The sequence below is a fragment of the Tamandua tetradactyla genome (genome assembly GCF_023851605.1).
Source record: "Tamandua tetradactyla isolate mTamTet1 chromosome 22 unlocalized genomic scaffold, mTamTet1.pri SUPER_22_unloc_3, whole genome shotgun sequence".
In the NCBI taxonomy this organism is placed as follows: Eukaryota; Metazoa; Chordata; class Mammalia; order Pilosa; family Myrmecophagidae; genus Tamandua; species Tamandua tetradactyla.
The window spans coordinates 1,100,610-1,117,239 of NW_027518253.1; positions in this window are offsets into that span (position 1 = coordinate 1,100,610).

A 16,630-nucleotide genomic window follows, 5' to 3' on the forward strand; every position below is an offset into this window, starting at 1 on the left:
TAACCTCAGTCATGTGAATTTGAGCTCATTTGGAAATAAAATCTTCAAAGATGTGATAAGCTAAAATGAAGCCAAACTGTATTAGGGAGGACTCTGATCCACCATGACAGGTGTCCTTATAAGAAGGAGAGAGGAGATACAGCAAACACAGAGGAGAATGTGATGTGAAGATTGAGGCAGACTGAAGTGCAGCAAGTCAAGGAACACCAGATTGGAAGGCAAGAAAGGAGTCTCCTTCATACAGGGCTCAGAGGAATCCTCACCTAGCTGGAAACTGGATTTCTGACTTCTAGCTTCCAGAACAATGAGACAATAAATTCTGTTATTTTAAACCATTTACTTTGTGATATATTGTTGAAACATTCCTAGGAAACTAAGACAAATGATGATTATTTAAGAAAGAACTTCATTGAAATGACTTTGAGCTACAGGCCTCATATTTTAGTGTATGCAGTTTTGTTGTTCTTTGATGAACTATTTGTAGAAATTTCCTGATTTAAAATTGTGTGAGAATCACTTAATGGAAATTGAACTTGGCAAGTATAACTGAATCGGTCACATATTTTATTTTTACTCTGTCCTGACCATTGTGAGTATGGAGGACATATGAGGTCCTGCCTTTAAATGATGTAAAATTTTTCTCAGAGTTAAAACTAAGTCTATTTGCATTATCTAATTTAACTTGTATTTGAACATCATAATTACATGGAATCTTGAATAGGGCATGAGATCTTGTTGTTTTGTATAGATTAGTTTGATGCCTCAATATATCCCAGAGTAATTTGGGCAGAAAATAAAAAGTATGTGTAAACTCCTCTTGGGGACTGGGGAGAAAGAGGAAATATTCCACTTCCCCATCTGGGAAATTCTTGATATTCTCACAAGCAGTGGGGTTAACTAATTCAATAGGCTGAGCCCTCAATCTTGGTGTTTGCCACTGTGAACCTTATTCCTGCAAAAGAGAACCTGTCTACTTACGATAATGCCTAAGGAGAACACTAGATAATTTCTTTTATTGCTCAGATATTTCCTCTCTCTCTAAGCCAACTTGGCAGGTGAGATCACTGCCCACCCCATATGTGGGATATGACTATCAGGTGTGTAATTCTCCCTGACAATGTGGGACAGGACTCCCAGGATGAACTGGGACCCAGAATCATGGGATTGAGAAAGCCTTCTTGACCAAATGGGGGAAGAGAGAAATGAGACAAAATAAAACCTCAATCACTGATAATTTTTTCATGTTTTTATTGTAAACAGCAAACAAACATACAAACATTCTTGACATTGTTACAATCAATGGCTTGCAATATTATCACATAGTTGTGTATTCATCACCATGATCATTTTTTTGAATTTTTTTTTACAGATAGGTTGAGTTAGATTATGTGCTGGATAAAGCTTTCTTCCTTTGGTCTCAAAGAATATGTGTGGTTCTAAAATATAAACAATTGTCTTCCTTACCCTTGTGTTCTGAATTACTTTAACCTCAATTTAATTGGTTTCATTCTTATCTCTAAATATCAGGGTATGTGCATATATAAAACAGCCTCTCAAAATGCAGAAATAATAGTTAAGACTCTGAACTAAATGTGTCTGTTATAGAAGCTTATAATCTAGGCCCCTGTTTTCTTATAAGCATTTTTTAAAGCAGACCACACCATTGTTGGTCCTTTGTTTCTGGCTTATTTTGCCCCACCAAATGTCCTACACATTCATTCACATCGTTGGATGCCTCAAGACTTTGTTCTTTTTTGTAACAGCACAACATTCATTCATAAGTATACACCATCGTTTGCCAATCTACTTCTCAGTCAGCACATCCTTCAGCCACCCACATTCATCAGGCATCATGTATAGTGCCCAAAGTCCACAGTCCATCAATACCCTCAATTTTAGGTAATTTCATTGTTCCCAAGAGAAAGAAAACCAATAAACATACCCTCACCAAATAGAAATATTTGTATCTCAGTCACTGAGAAATTTTAGACAGAATGAAGAAGTTACCCTGAAGCTTATTCTTATGCATCATATAGACGCATAGTGTATTCATAGTGTATTGTAGTGGCTAGAGAGAAGAATCTTAAGCTGTTGAACTGTGTTACAATAGCCTTGATCTTGAAGATGATTGTATAACTACACAGCTTTTACAATGTGACCATGTGATTGTGAAAAGCTTGGGCCTGCTGTTTCTTTTATCCATGCTTTGAACAGATTAGTAAAAAAATAGGGATGAAAATAAATAAATAGTAGGGGTGGATAAGGGGTAAAAAATTGTATAAATTATAACAGTACTAGTGGTCAATAAGAGGGAGGTTAAAGAGGTATAAGATGTATGAGCTTTTCTTTTTTTTTCTTTTTCTGGAGTGATGCAAATGTTAAAAAATAATCATGGTGATGAATACACAACTATTTGATGACATTGAGAGCCACTGATTGTATACTTTGGATGAACTGTGTGTGTGTGAAGATTTCTCAATAAAAATATAAAACAATAATGCCAATGAAATAACTAGAATAAAAAAGAATCTCACAAGTGGTCAGTTCTGTGATTCTGAAATTTACAGCAATATAAGTTAGATACAGAATAATTTTGGGTGGATTGTAGATGTTATAGAAATTAACAATGAATTAGGATTGTATTAAGCCATTTCTAGAAGAAAATGACATTCTAGGAAACCTATGAGTAAAGTTTCTTCTATTTGAAAACTTTAAAGTAATGTGGAGAAATTTTCATAATGCACACTTTATACGACTTCTAAAAATTATCATGGTCTTTGCATGACATGAGGAAGGAAGGATTAAACAAATGCTCTTCTACTTTGACTCCATAGACAGTATAAATATAAAAATCCTGTCAATTTGATACCACTTACAGTCCTCAAGTTCACATTCTGGCCACAGGACCCAATTATTAGTTTCTATATGTTATTTCTAAATCCATCATATTATATCCTACTCAATATCTCTACAAAACTTAAACTCCAAACTCACCATGGATGACACCTTCATGCAATACTATAATTCAGCTTTCTGATCTAATATTCATTTTGAATTCCCTTCCAGAAAGATATTTAAGGTTATCAAATATTGCTTTTCTATAAAATTGCCAGAATTATAACAGACGTAACTTTTCATTTTCATATTTCTTTTGGTCAAGTTTTCATTCATTCACTAATACCCTTACTTATTTATCAAATATTTTAACCACATTCCAAGTGTTACTCTTCTAAAGGCTGGTGTTTCAAAAGTGGATAAGATAATTTCTTGACCCTCTACAGCATAGATAATTGTAAAAGAAAGAGACATTAAACAGATAGTAAGCCATCCATGTGCAAACTGCTAAAAATTTGTGTGTATGTTTGCATGTGCTTGTATAAATAGCATATGGAAATAAAACAGGAAATTAAAATTTAACTACATAAAATAGGCATTTGGTAAAGAAATTTGTGGTCATAAGAACTATAAAAATGCTTTAAATAAGTGTTGGATTTTGAAGAGGGAATTGCATTCAATCTGTAGAGGGAATGTTGAGTAATATAGAAAGAAGGAAATGCATAAGTAAAACAAGAAAACATTTTATATAGTCTATCATATGTAGTTGGTACAACAGCAATATAATTCATAATTGGCTATGATTTGGAATAAAGTTTTGAAGAATGTTAAAAATACATTTATAAACATATTAGAAACAAAAGAACAACAATGGTATGGTCTGCTTTAGAAAATGCTTACAAGAAAACAGAGGCCTAAAGTGTAAGCTATTACAGCAGACACATTTAGTCTAAAGTGGTAATTATTGTTTCCAGATTTCAAAAGGCTGATATATATATATATATATATATTATATTATATATATATAAAACATTATATTTAGATATATGAATAAAACCAACCAGGTTTGGTTTAAAGTAATTCAAAACACAGGGGTAAATAAGACAATGTTTTTATTTTGGAACCACACATACTCTTTGAGACCAAAGGAAGAAAGGTTTATTTGGTCTGGAACTGAAATTTTCTGTAGTGCTTAATCTAACTCAATGTATATGTATAGATCATTTGACCAGTTGAAACACAGGGAGCCAAGAATAAGAAAGAGGTCATTTAATCCTGTATAGTTTAATGCAATTCCTGGATGCATCCTAGAGTATACTAAGCAGATAAAAAAAAAAAGGGTTGGCAAAGGCCCTTGAGGGATGGGAGAAAAAGTATGGAACTCTTAAACTTCACCCCAATACTATGTTAAACTCTAGGGACACCCAAATCAATAGGCCATTCCCTTGATCTTGAGGCTTACTCTTGTGAAGCTTATGCAGGTAGCAGAGAAGCTTAGACTACCTATAGTTATGCCTAAGAGTTACTTCAGGAGGACATCTTTTGTTTCTCAGATTTGGCCTCACTCTCTCTAAGCCCAACTCTGCAAATGAAATCATTGTCCTCCACCCTATGTGGGAAATGACATTCATGGGTGAAAGTCTCCCTAGTGATGTGAAAGATGACTCTCAGGGATAAATCCAGCCCTGGTACTGAGGGATCAACAATTTTATCCTCAGCAAAAGGGGGAAAAGAAGTGTAACAAATAAAGTATCAGTGGCAGAGAGAGTTCATACAGGGTTGAGAGACTACTTCAGAGGTTGGTTTTATACAAGCTTCAGATAGACATTGCTACCTATAATAACATGCCAAACCCCAATCAGGAACATTCCAGCCAATCCTAAAGAAAACCTAGGGCAATATATAAGATTTCACAAAGTTTCCATGCACTAGTGTATCTTTCCAGAAACCTACAACCTCCAGATGGGTTCCTGAACCAGGTAAATCCTGAAACCTAGAGGGCCCAGGCTCTCCAGAACATCAGATAGTTCCATCTCCCTACCCCATATTAGTGACAGACCTTTCCAATATGAAAAATTTAGAATGGCCATAGCCCAAACACCCCTAAAGAGAGGGATAGAAGGATTAAAGGTGATGGTGGAGTTAGATGAGAAGATAGGGTTTAACAAATGAATATGATTGCTGAATCAGTAAATTGACATCTCTTTTAGTCTCTAGTATTGTAGAGCAGGTAGAAGTATAAACTAAAATTGTGGAACTGTAATCCATGTCAAACTTTGAGATATGTTCTACAAATAATTGTGGTGCTGTGCTTTGAAATTTGTTTGTTTGTATACATGCTATTTTTCACACACAAAAATGAAAGAAAAATGTCAATTGTCATGATAAAAAAAATATTTAAGCCTTCTATTTTCTTATATCCTGGAGCAGTTAGAAGGAAAAAATCTGAAATGATTGTATGGTAGCACATGACAAACTCTGGGATCTGTCCTGTAACTACTTTTTGAATAATGCTTTGAAAACTGTTGTTTTTTATTTCTTTATACTTTGTGTATACATTTAAAAGTTAAAAGAAAAACCATTGCATTTCTGGTATATTGCACTCTGGCTGCATTTACAAACTAAAACAAGGTAAATTATGTAACTAATTTGAAATCTTCCCACCAAGAAAATTCATGTTGAAATGTATACAATCCAAGTTTATCAAAGCTCTTATTACAAAAGATTCAAATCTTCCATAACATTTATTATTAATAGGATTTATGAGGTACTCCCTACATCACTTGACAAAACTTAAATGTAAAAGTGAGACTTGGAAAAAATTCATGAGATTTATAAACATAGATTAAAAAATTAAATTAAAATTTAAAACCTTTTTGCTATGTAAAAAAGATTGTGCATCATTATTTACTGACTTCAGTTCAGAATAATTCAAGAATAATTCATCAATAAAAGATTGGGATTAAATTAGTTATTGCAATGTTTCATATTATTTCTATATGCAGAAAGATAGTTTTCTTTACTACATATTAATTTATCCTATTTTTACGCATCCTTTTTAAATTTTAACTGAATTATATGCTTCGGATGGTGGGGAACCATAATGATGTTTCAGGAAATCAGAATATGTACCAAACATTCAGTAAGTTTTGATTATTATCATGCTATTAAATGCTCTATAGTATATAAATATATATATTTAAATTTCTCTCAGATTTTTATAATTTTTTCATGATCCGGTGAAATAACTAATATAAATCAGTAAAAGAAGAACCTATCAAATGGTTTTCATGAGGTTAATATTTGCACAATTACAGGGGAATATCTAGTATATAGTAAGTATTCAATAAACATTGATGGCAATGATGGTGATAATAAGACTGACAATGGTGATGAACTTGACAACTGGCTCCTAGTCCACTGACTATGTATGACACTACGTAATTTGAAAAGTAGTGAATGCTCACCACAACACATGTACAGAGGTTGATTTTTTTTTAGGATTAACATAATTCTCATGGCTACTGTGTTTAGTAGTTTTCTTCACTTCTCCAATTTAGGAAATGCATTTCTTTTAATTGCATTTGTTTTCATAATTAATTCTCAGGAGACCATTGCTTCACTAGAAGCTCCAGGAAGGCAGCAATAATGGGTTCATGCTTCACTCTCTCCAAATTCCAATGATTTTCAGATGTGTTGATGGAAACTTCACAGTTTTGGGTGCCTTTGCTACAAGGCAAGTGAAGAAGGTAGCTCATTCCCAGTTAAGCCCTTATAAACAGTTCTGTAGACAAGGCTGTATCCTCCACTCCTTTGTTTCAAAGCATTCTGAGACTGTCAGAAAAAACAAACCAAAAACCCCTAATCTATAGAAGGGATTCCATCCAGGACACCACACAAACCATGCAGCCATGAAAAAACAAGTCTCTGAAACCATATACTTGGGAGCATGCCCCCAAATTCTGAAGTACAATTCAGCATGTAAACAGAGAGTTTTCAATATTCTTCCTTTACCACTTATTCCTCTCATTCTCCCTATCACAGCGATTTCTTCTTGTTCATTATTCTTCTTCTTTCACTTAGACACAGCCTTATGCAAATTTTTGGTGTTGACTGTGTCTTTAATCTCTTCACTCATGCATTTAGACTCTGCTTTTCTTTTAACTGCCATGCACACTGCTAGTGCTGAAAACATACCCATAAGCTGCACACATTAAAACTACCACTTGTCAGATCACAGGAAAATCTCTTTCTAGTATTATCCCTTCGTTCAAAATTACCTTTACCTTTTCCTCCAAATCTGAAATATTTCCTTTCCTTCAGCTTGATTATAGGAAAAAAACCTGATTATACCCCTTCACAACTTTTCACCATATTGACAATTTCAGGTTTTATTAATTAAGATAATGAACCTGTGTGAGAGAATTCTGAAAGTTTATTTAAGCAATCACAGCACAAACTCAAACATTGATCTAACCTTAATTTTCCTCCCTCTATCATTAAATGCATATCATGCATGTCAGAAAGTTATGTGTTCTTACTAACTTTTCTTATTATGAAATAAATATATAAAAATAACTACAAGTGAAATAATAAGAAGATTAATATTTTGGGTTAAAAAGAAAAGCCAAATCCAAATCCAAAATCTCAAAATTTTGTCTCATTTCCACCATTATCCTCTATAATGTACTCAAATTTTAGCTAATACTTAACCACTGTTAAATAATATTTTACTAAAAACTAATGTACTCAAATTTTAGCTAATACTTAACTACTGTTAAATAATATTTTACTAAAAACTACCTGGTAAAAATCTATTAAAAGTAGCAATTAAAATACACAGTCAACTAAATTTAGCTTTCTTAAAACCTGCCAACAACACACATTTTTGTCTTGTAATTTTGGATTTGAAATTACATCCTTCACTAAACCTGTATTCTTGTCATCAGATAGTTTCAGAGTGTAATGTACATATTCTAAAACATCAGCTAAATAAGTGAAAATCTCTGTTTTTGCAAAAATTTTCCTGTTTCTCTATATTGCTGGCTCTTGCACTTTTATATGAAATAACTTACAGTTGATAGCTGTTGCTGCTCCCTGAAATACTCAAAATTCCAAAATTATTCTTTTCCCCCTTATGAGTATTTGCACTATCTTTCTGAATTCAAAGAGAAATATTACCAAAAGTTAAAATGAAGATACTCTACCCTTTTCCCTTACACTTGAAATAATTATGAAAATAGTATTCTCACTAAAGATTGATTCTTTGGAAGATGAGATAGGCTGATTTCACATCGTTTAGCTGTTGATTTGACAATGTGGAGGTTGGAGTCAGTGGGTCAAAGGTCATGAGCTTTAAGGAAAATGCCTTTTACATAAACATGTTTCAGTTATTTCATAAATAGTTGGTTTCTTAATGAAAAAAATACCCTAAAATACCTCATTATACATATTATTATATAATTATATTTATTGCAACTTTCACACTAGATAAATACCTTTATATCTTAATGGATTAAAGCTCCTGTACCATGCCTATCAAAAGGCACCCCATATGAGTGTATTTTACATCACTTGGGAATGACTTAGAATGTTAGATCCCCCAGATTTAAGGGAAGCTCACAAGTTTATCCAAATTTAGTTATAACACCTTAACTATGACAGTTATTCTGCTAGTATTAATGAGTCTAACACTTGAGCTTGTATAGCTTGTCACAGAAGTTGTACACATGCTGGAGAAATGATCATGTCTCCATGCAAATAGAAGTTAATCAGTTGTCATGGGTAGGGTATTTCCAGGTTTAAGAAGCAAAAACCACCATAAACTTCTGTTTCCATTCAGTCAGGCTGATTGGTAACAGTATAGCCAAAGAAACAAGAAGAGTATTACTGAGTTCATCCTTCTAGGATTTCAGAATGAAAAAGTAGAATTTCAAATCTTCTGTGTCCCTGCTCATGTACATGATGTCTCTGATTGACAACGCAATGATTATTGTTCTCATATGTTGTGACTGTCACCCACATTTATGCATGTATTTTTTGAAGCACATCTTTCCTTTCTTTAAGTCACCATCATCTCCACAGTGGTACCTAAGATGCCACCCAACCATTCCCACTCACCAAGTCAATATCCTTTGAGAGTTGCCTCACAGTCTTTCTTCTACTTCCTCCTGGGATCCACAGACTTCTTCATCCTTGCTGTCATGCCCCTTGACAGATACTTTGCTGTTGGCAGCCCATTGAGATATGCTATTATCATGAACAAACTGAAGTACATAATGTTGCTGTTGGGATCCTAAGTGGGGGCATTTCTGCCAATTTTACCATCGTCCATCTTAACAGCAACTCCATCCTTTTGGTGGGCCAAATGTAATCCATCAGTTCTGTGGTGGTGTCCCAGTGCTAAAGCTTGTCTGTACAGATATCTCTATGGCAGGACTGGCAGACTTCATCTCTTCTGTTGTTTTGCTCTTGGGTTCCTTAGGATTCTCTCTGTTTAAGGATGGCAGAGGGCCTTTCACACTTGTTTCCCACCTGACAATCATTACACTTTATTACAGGAACTCCATTTTCATCTATGTTCTCCAAAAAGGGCAGTATAATGGATGTCAATAAATTTGCAACAGAATACTATTGTAACACCAAGGCTGAATGTTTTTATTTACAGCCTCCATAAAGAGAACAACAGAGAATCCCTGAGAGATGCCATCAGTAAGTATGTAACTATGTTAGCAAATTTAAGTTCTTTTAAATGAATTCCATATATGTATATATATTACTCTTTCTGTCTAGCAACAAAATTATTATTACTATTAAGCTACTTAAACTTTACTAATCAAGAAGAGAGAAATTTAGTAGAACAAGTATTCTAAATCAGTACGTCCTAATCCCTATCCAATGTTCATTTAACAGACTTAAAATATTTGCAGAGATTCACACGGATCTCAAAATGCATGTATAGCTTTCTACATATACACACACACAAATTCAAGCATGAGTCTCAATTTTCCTTTTTCTACAGTGCCATTTAGACCAAATTCTTGTATGTCCTAGTGATCTGAACTCAAACAAAGCCACCACTTCATAGTTAAGCTATATTCTTACCCTATATTTCAAAATTTTTCTCATGATTTTTTCCCTTTATAATATTATTATTTTTATTCTGATACATATAAGTTATCTTCAGAATGAATTATAAAACATATTTGAATTCATATTTGAAATATTGTATATGAAATTATTTATCCTATTGGTTACTTAATTATAAATTGAATTTGTAGGCTGATCTTACAAGGCTTCATGTCATTTACAACCTGCAACATTCATGCACCTATGAAACAAAAAAGGGTATATCTCTGTTTCATAATGGAATTCATCAGAACTTACAGTCCTCAGCTAATCATGAAAGGGGGGACAGATAACAGGAGCAATGATTAGTATATACACATTTTCTTTCCAGGATTGCTGGAAATGATAATAAGTATGGGATTTTTGATGTAATGTTTATACAAGCAATTTTATTAAAGCTAAATAACATGAACTGGGAATTTCATCACAACTTATGGTACATTACACTCTCAGCATTTGAATGAACAGTTGTTATTAGATTTTCATTATGTTAATTAAATGTAAGTGATAAAATTGGTACAAGAATTTACTAAGCTGAACATAAAGGCAAATTCATACTTGTTACTATTAATTATACTTCAAATTATCCCAATGACTTGTAAATAATATGAAATTTCAGAACAATATCATTGGCTCAAAGATTATTAAAATACTCAAATCTTAAAGACGTTTCCATCATATGCTACATCTCCCTTTGACCTTATGGAACTGCCAAAATTCAAAAAATGTACCAGTCTCTGCTTATAGAAACCAACATATGCTACAATACTACAATGGTTATGTTTGGATTGCCAATTATTCCCAGACTCTTTCCAAACTATCTCCTCTGCTACATGGCTATAAATCTATGGTGTATCCTTTTTTCTTAAATATGTATCACCCTATTGCAATTGGCCAGTCATTTTGATTTCCCAGGAGCACAAAATCCATGGAGAATTTAATGGTGATCCATTCAAATTTTAACCTCTAATGCTGGATAAGTATTTCTCACTTATTTGAATGTGAAATAGGTAACACTGTGACAGCAATCCTTGTATGTTTTATTATTTACACTAAATTTATGTTTGTTAAAGAATCTATCAACAAATAGATATTGGAAAAATCAGTTAAATGAATGGATGAATACTGATGAATACTGTAACAAACACACTAATGGATACTGTGTATATATATATTTATATAAACATAAAAAGAGAAAAAGTTAAAATAAAAATCATATTTCTGCTTTGTAAATATAGCTGAAATAACTCACATTTTAATAATTACTCTTTATAATTTAAATATCTAAAATATTGTTTGTAATTGTTTGCATATAGATTAATAATTACTTGATTGAATGATACTCTGAGAGATTTTCCAAATGTTAAAAAATGGATGTTGATTATATTCACACAAATTACTTATGAATGTGTTTACCATAGAAAAAATAAAGAAGATTGTAGTCCAACCTATCAGATTAGAACAGAGTGAAAATTATTTTAAAGTTTACCCATTTCAATGCATAGATATTTCTAATTTGCCAATGCATTCAAAGTATGCCAAGGTAAAATTATCACTATACTGCTTCAAGTTTTAAAATGACTTTAACAATTTGTCAGTCAGAATACAGAATGTTTTGGCTGGAAGGAACATTGCAAATATTTTATTCAAAGTCTTTCTCTCTCTATCTATCTATCTATCTCTATATATAATTACGTGAAGGAAGTTATGGATTGTGTACATGGTCATATAACTATTAAAAGCAGAAGTTTATTGGAATTCAGAACTTAAGCCATTATTTCATTATTTTAATACATAATTTTAGTCCTTGCTTACAATATTAATTTGTAGATGTTAAATGTAGAACAGATATGAGGGTGATCTAGGTTCCTGTCTGAAGAACAATGGGGAAGTGAGCTGAAAAAACAATTAACAGCAATAAACTTGAAAAATACTCTCTTTTTTGTTTTATAAAAACATTTTCTTCATTTGCTGGTCTACTGGAATAAGTTTCCCAAAATTTCCTTGAAAGGTTATCTCCCCTCTACTCAAACTGTTGGACTCCTATAAATGTCACTTCTTGGCAGGACCTTAAATCTTTGATTGAAATCTCTGGAATATATGTGTACAACTTGCCTGTCAATTTTTAGTATGTCTTCTATATAATAGCCTGTAATATATTCTTCTAGGACTGGAAGGAAAGTCAAAGAGTAGTTCCATACATATCATGAAACACTGGAAGATGGAATTGGAATAGAGTCTTATTTATCATCTGGTCTCTATTTGTCTTCATTCTACCAGGGGCTCTCTCCAGCTATCTATGTGCAGTGAAATACTATATACCAAGCCTGGGAAAGTTATGAATATTCTTCCCCTGCCTCCCACCATATAGTTACTATGGTAAATGGCTGAAGAGTTTTGGTGGAAGTATTGAAATATTGATATTGCCTAAAAAAACTTGCTTTCAAGGTCTTTATTCAAGGAAACATGGCATAATTTTCAATCAATAAGACATGGTTTGAGGACAAACTCAAGTCTGGACACTGTATCAACATACCCTGTTTTTGCATTATTCTTCTATAATGCTGCTTGCATTATTCTATCTATGGTCTAATATCATAGATAGTCAGGAACTCTTGACTCATTCAATCTTTCCTGCCCATTCTAGAAACGTCATTGATTTTAACAGGTTAATTTGGCTCTAGAAATCCCTGTTGAGTTGTTAAATCCAGAAACATGAGAAATTTGTATTTTCCCATATAATAATAAAATCTCCCTTATACAGACTTTTCTTCTGTTCCTCTTTGTCCAGCACCATCTATATCTAGTTCCAGAAATGTTCTTCCATTTCATGATATTATCCAAATTAAAAAGATATTTTGGAGAATAATTCCTTTAATCCTACAGCAATGCAATAATTTTATTTGCTGACATTTGATCTTATTTATTGATCAAGAAAAAGTGAGAAAATTTAGAAGTTGATGATGAGAAGGGGAAGGCCATCTTCTGAGATTCAAACTTAATTTGAAGTCTTTCCATAGTCTCTGGATGAAGTAGGATGTCTCCAAAGATGACCAGTGATACATGCTTCCAAAACCTACATGTACATGCTGCTCTCCTAATGGTAGGCTCCTTGCCTATGAAATCTAGTCTGGTTTGAGTCTCAATTTCCAATGCCTTCTTTCTTAGTGCCATGCCATTTGTATAGAAGTGTTGCTATGTCTAGGGGACTAGTATTTATATAGCTTAACTACTTCTGCAATCAAGTGTAAGCCTTGCTTTATACCGCATTCTGTCCTCTGGATATAATAAATGAGGATTCTTTAAATGCTGGCATTGAGAACTTCTGGTTTCAAACTATGCCCAGAGTGAAGAATTGCCTAATGTAAGCTTGTCATTTTAGCTCTCATGAAATCAGTGGCACAACAGGACCAAACAATTCCATGATTTAAAGTTAAAATTTTTACAAAATTCTAATGTTAAAATGATATCACAGTCATAACTCATTCTAACTATATCAAGTGCCAATTCACCAGTGACATTATGAGTAATTTTCACATTTCAGAAGCCAGAGCTTACCACCACCACCTTAACTTTGCACTAGCAATGAGTTAGTTGACACTTGGTTAGTGAGTAAAACAAATGCTTAAATCTTTCTTGAGGAAAAGCCTCCATAAACCATTTCCAATGTCAATTCTCTTAAAAGACTCAAGGGAAGAGCCTTATTTTGAAGGTTATTCCAGAAATGAGACAGGAAATGGAAACTTGATAAAAGCATATGAGGCATCAAGCAACCTAATCCTTTGAGAAACTTTAGTTTAAAAAATGTACAAGAGAACTCTGGGAGCTACTATAAAATTTGCACCTCAGAGTTATCCTATCAGGGGGGCATGGTTGTTGGGTTATTTGTACACCAATTCTGTCCGTCATTGGTAGATTCTTCGTCACAGAAGATATTGATCTTTGGTACCTCTGATCTTCTACATTTCTGGGATGTAGAGAAAAGTGAAAGCTTCTGGGAAAGAAATGTTTAAAAAGATGAGTTTTTATGCACAGATGTGCTAAGAACTACATAATATGGGTGATATTTCAACCATGTCTTATATAGCTTATAACCACAATAAAAAATAGATAAGCAGACAAAATACGTGGAGATCATATTTCTCAAGATGCCAAGCATCAACTTTGGAGAACTTTGATCTCTGAAACATGGAACAAAATAAGTTGAGCTCAAAGGGATAAACTCAAACCTATGAGATAATGAGACATTAGGAAGGTCTTGCCTCTATAGTGGAGACTATTAGTCCTGGACTGAGCATTGCTTCATATTTCTGTAACACATTATAAATGATTCAATTATTTTCACCTAATGCTGCTACATTCCATAACAAATGATAAGAATATTTATAGGAATGCCAAAATATCCAACACCCTAAAAGATAAAATTAGCAATGTCTGGAATCTAATTAATGAATTATTAACCATTCAAATAAGCAGAAAAAAACCATAAAAAGAGGGTGATTAACCAACTTATACCAAACCAGAATTGATGCAGATCCCAGAAAGAACCCACAAAGACATTAAAACAGATGTTATAGTTATATACTATGTGTTCAAAAACAGGTAAATAGGATATAGGATATATTTTTCTCAAAAACACCCATATCAAAGTTGAAGACTTTAAAATAATTTGTTTTAAATGAAATGTGCACTAGTTGAAATCAATGGAAATATAATCATTATTGGAAAAAATAACAGTGATTTTGCATATATACCAATCCAAAAGAAAACACAAAAATAACTAAAAGTGCAAAGAATTTGTGAACTGTGTTCTCAGTACTTCAAGTAGCCTAATATACACATATATGGAGTTTCTGAAGTAGAGGAGGGTGGGTAGAAAGAAATATTTCAAGAAATGTAACCAATTTATCAACTTTGATGAAAATCCTATGGCTATTTAATCATAAAGCCCAATGAAAGCCAAGCAGAAGACAGATAAAATAAAAAACGTTAAAAAGAGAGATGAAATAGACTACATCTAGGAACATCACAATCAAATTGCTCAAGCATAGTGATAAATGAAAAATTTTAAAGCAGCCAAAAAAGGTAAGTTGATTGCAATAAAATGCAAGCAAGAATATCATACAGGAACATCTTTAAGGTACAAAAGAAGTCATAAAACATCTAAAATAATCCATGACTATCCAACTACATTGAAACAAAAGTTAAAGGAATTTTTCAAGTAGAAGAAAAAATTTATAAGATGTACATAATAACTACACTGGTAAATACATGTTTTAAAAATAGTGTTTAAAAGTCTCTAAAAATAAAGTACCAAAAAATGACAAAAATGTATTCCTGGATTGATAACATATGTGTATGCAAAATATATGAGCAAAAAAACCAAAAAACAAAATATATGAGCACAACAGCCTAACTAGTAGGAGACAAAAAATGGATGAATGTGTTTTAGATCTTCTGGTTTATATGAAGTGGCATTATGTCACTTGGAGGTAAATTGTAGTGATTAAAGAGGTATACTATAAATAATGTATAAAGCACTCTCAAATACCATTAGAGAGAGTCAGAACTAATAGGTCAAGAAAGAGGTTAAACTAAATTATTAAAAAATATTTATTCCAAAAGTAAACAGAATGACTACATTATCTTCCCTTGACTACAAGGGAAGAAGACAGCTGAGACAAATAGAAAAAAAATAACAGAGTGTACTTCAAACTAAAGATTTCAGTGATCCTAATAAATATTAGTATCTAAAAACCTTAACTAAAAGGCAGCTATTGCTAGATCAGACACAAGACAATGAAACTGTATGCTATCTATGACTAAGTCACTTTAAATATGATGCTGCAGATGGTCAAAAGTAGAATGATGGAAAATATATACTGTAGTATCACCTGTCAAAATAAACTGTAGTGGCTATGTCAATGTGAGAAAAAGTAGTCTTCAGAGAAAATTATAACAGAGTTAAGGAAGATAATAGAGTTAAAATTCAAAAGGACATACTATCCTAAATGAAAATGACTATTATAATAGAGCTTTAATATGCCTGAACAAAATACTGATGAACATGTAAGGAAAGAATGGTTCACAATTATATTCTAAGATTTAATTTACTTCTCTTAAAAGATGGTACAATTAATAGAGAAAATTCAGTAAAGATATAATAGACTTGAGCAACTTTATCAAACAAATTGACTAGTTGATGGTTATGGAACACTCTGTGGTCCAATAACAGCAGAATACACATTCTTTTCAGGTGTGTGTGGAGAATTCACCTATATAGATCATATCCTGGGAGTTAAAATGTCTCAATAAATTGATAAATATCCAAGTCTTAAAAGGTATATTCTCTGGTCAAAATGGAAATAATAAAATTAATTTATGCATATATTGAATGGGCAAAAACTTAAAAGACACAAATGAACAAAGCATAATAAGGAAGAAATAGATCATCTGAATAGCACAAACATTCTAATAAAGAGTTTGAGTTTTTGGTTTAAAATCTTCCTCAAAAGAAAACTCACTGTGCTGATGACTTAGAGAATTCTAACAAGCATTTAAGGAACAAGTACTGCCAATTACATACAAAATTATCCTGAAAATTTTGGAAGGGGTGTGATTCTTTAAGGCCAGTGTTCACCTGATTTCAAATCCAGATAATATCACA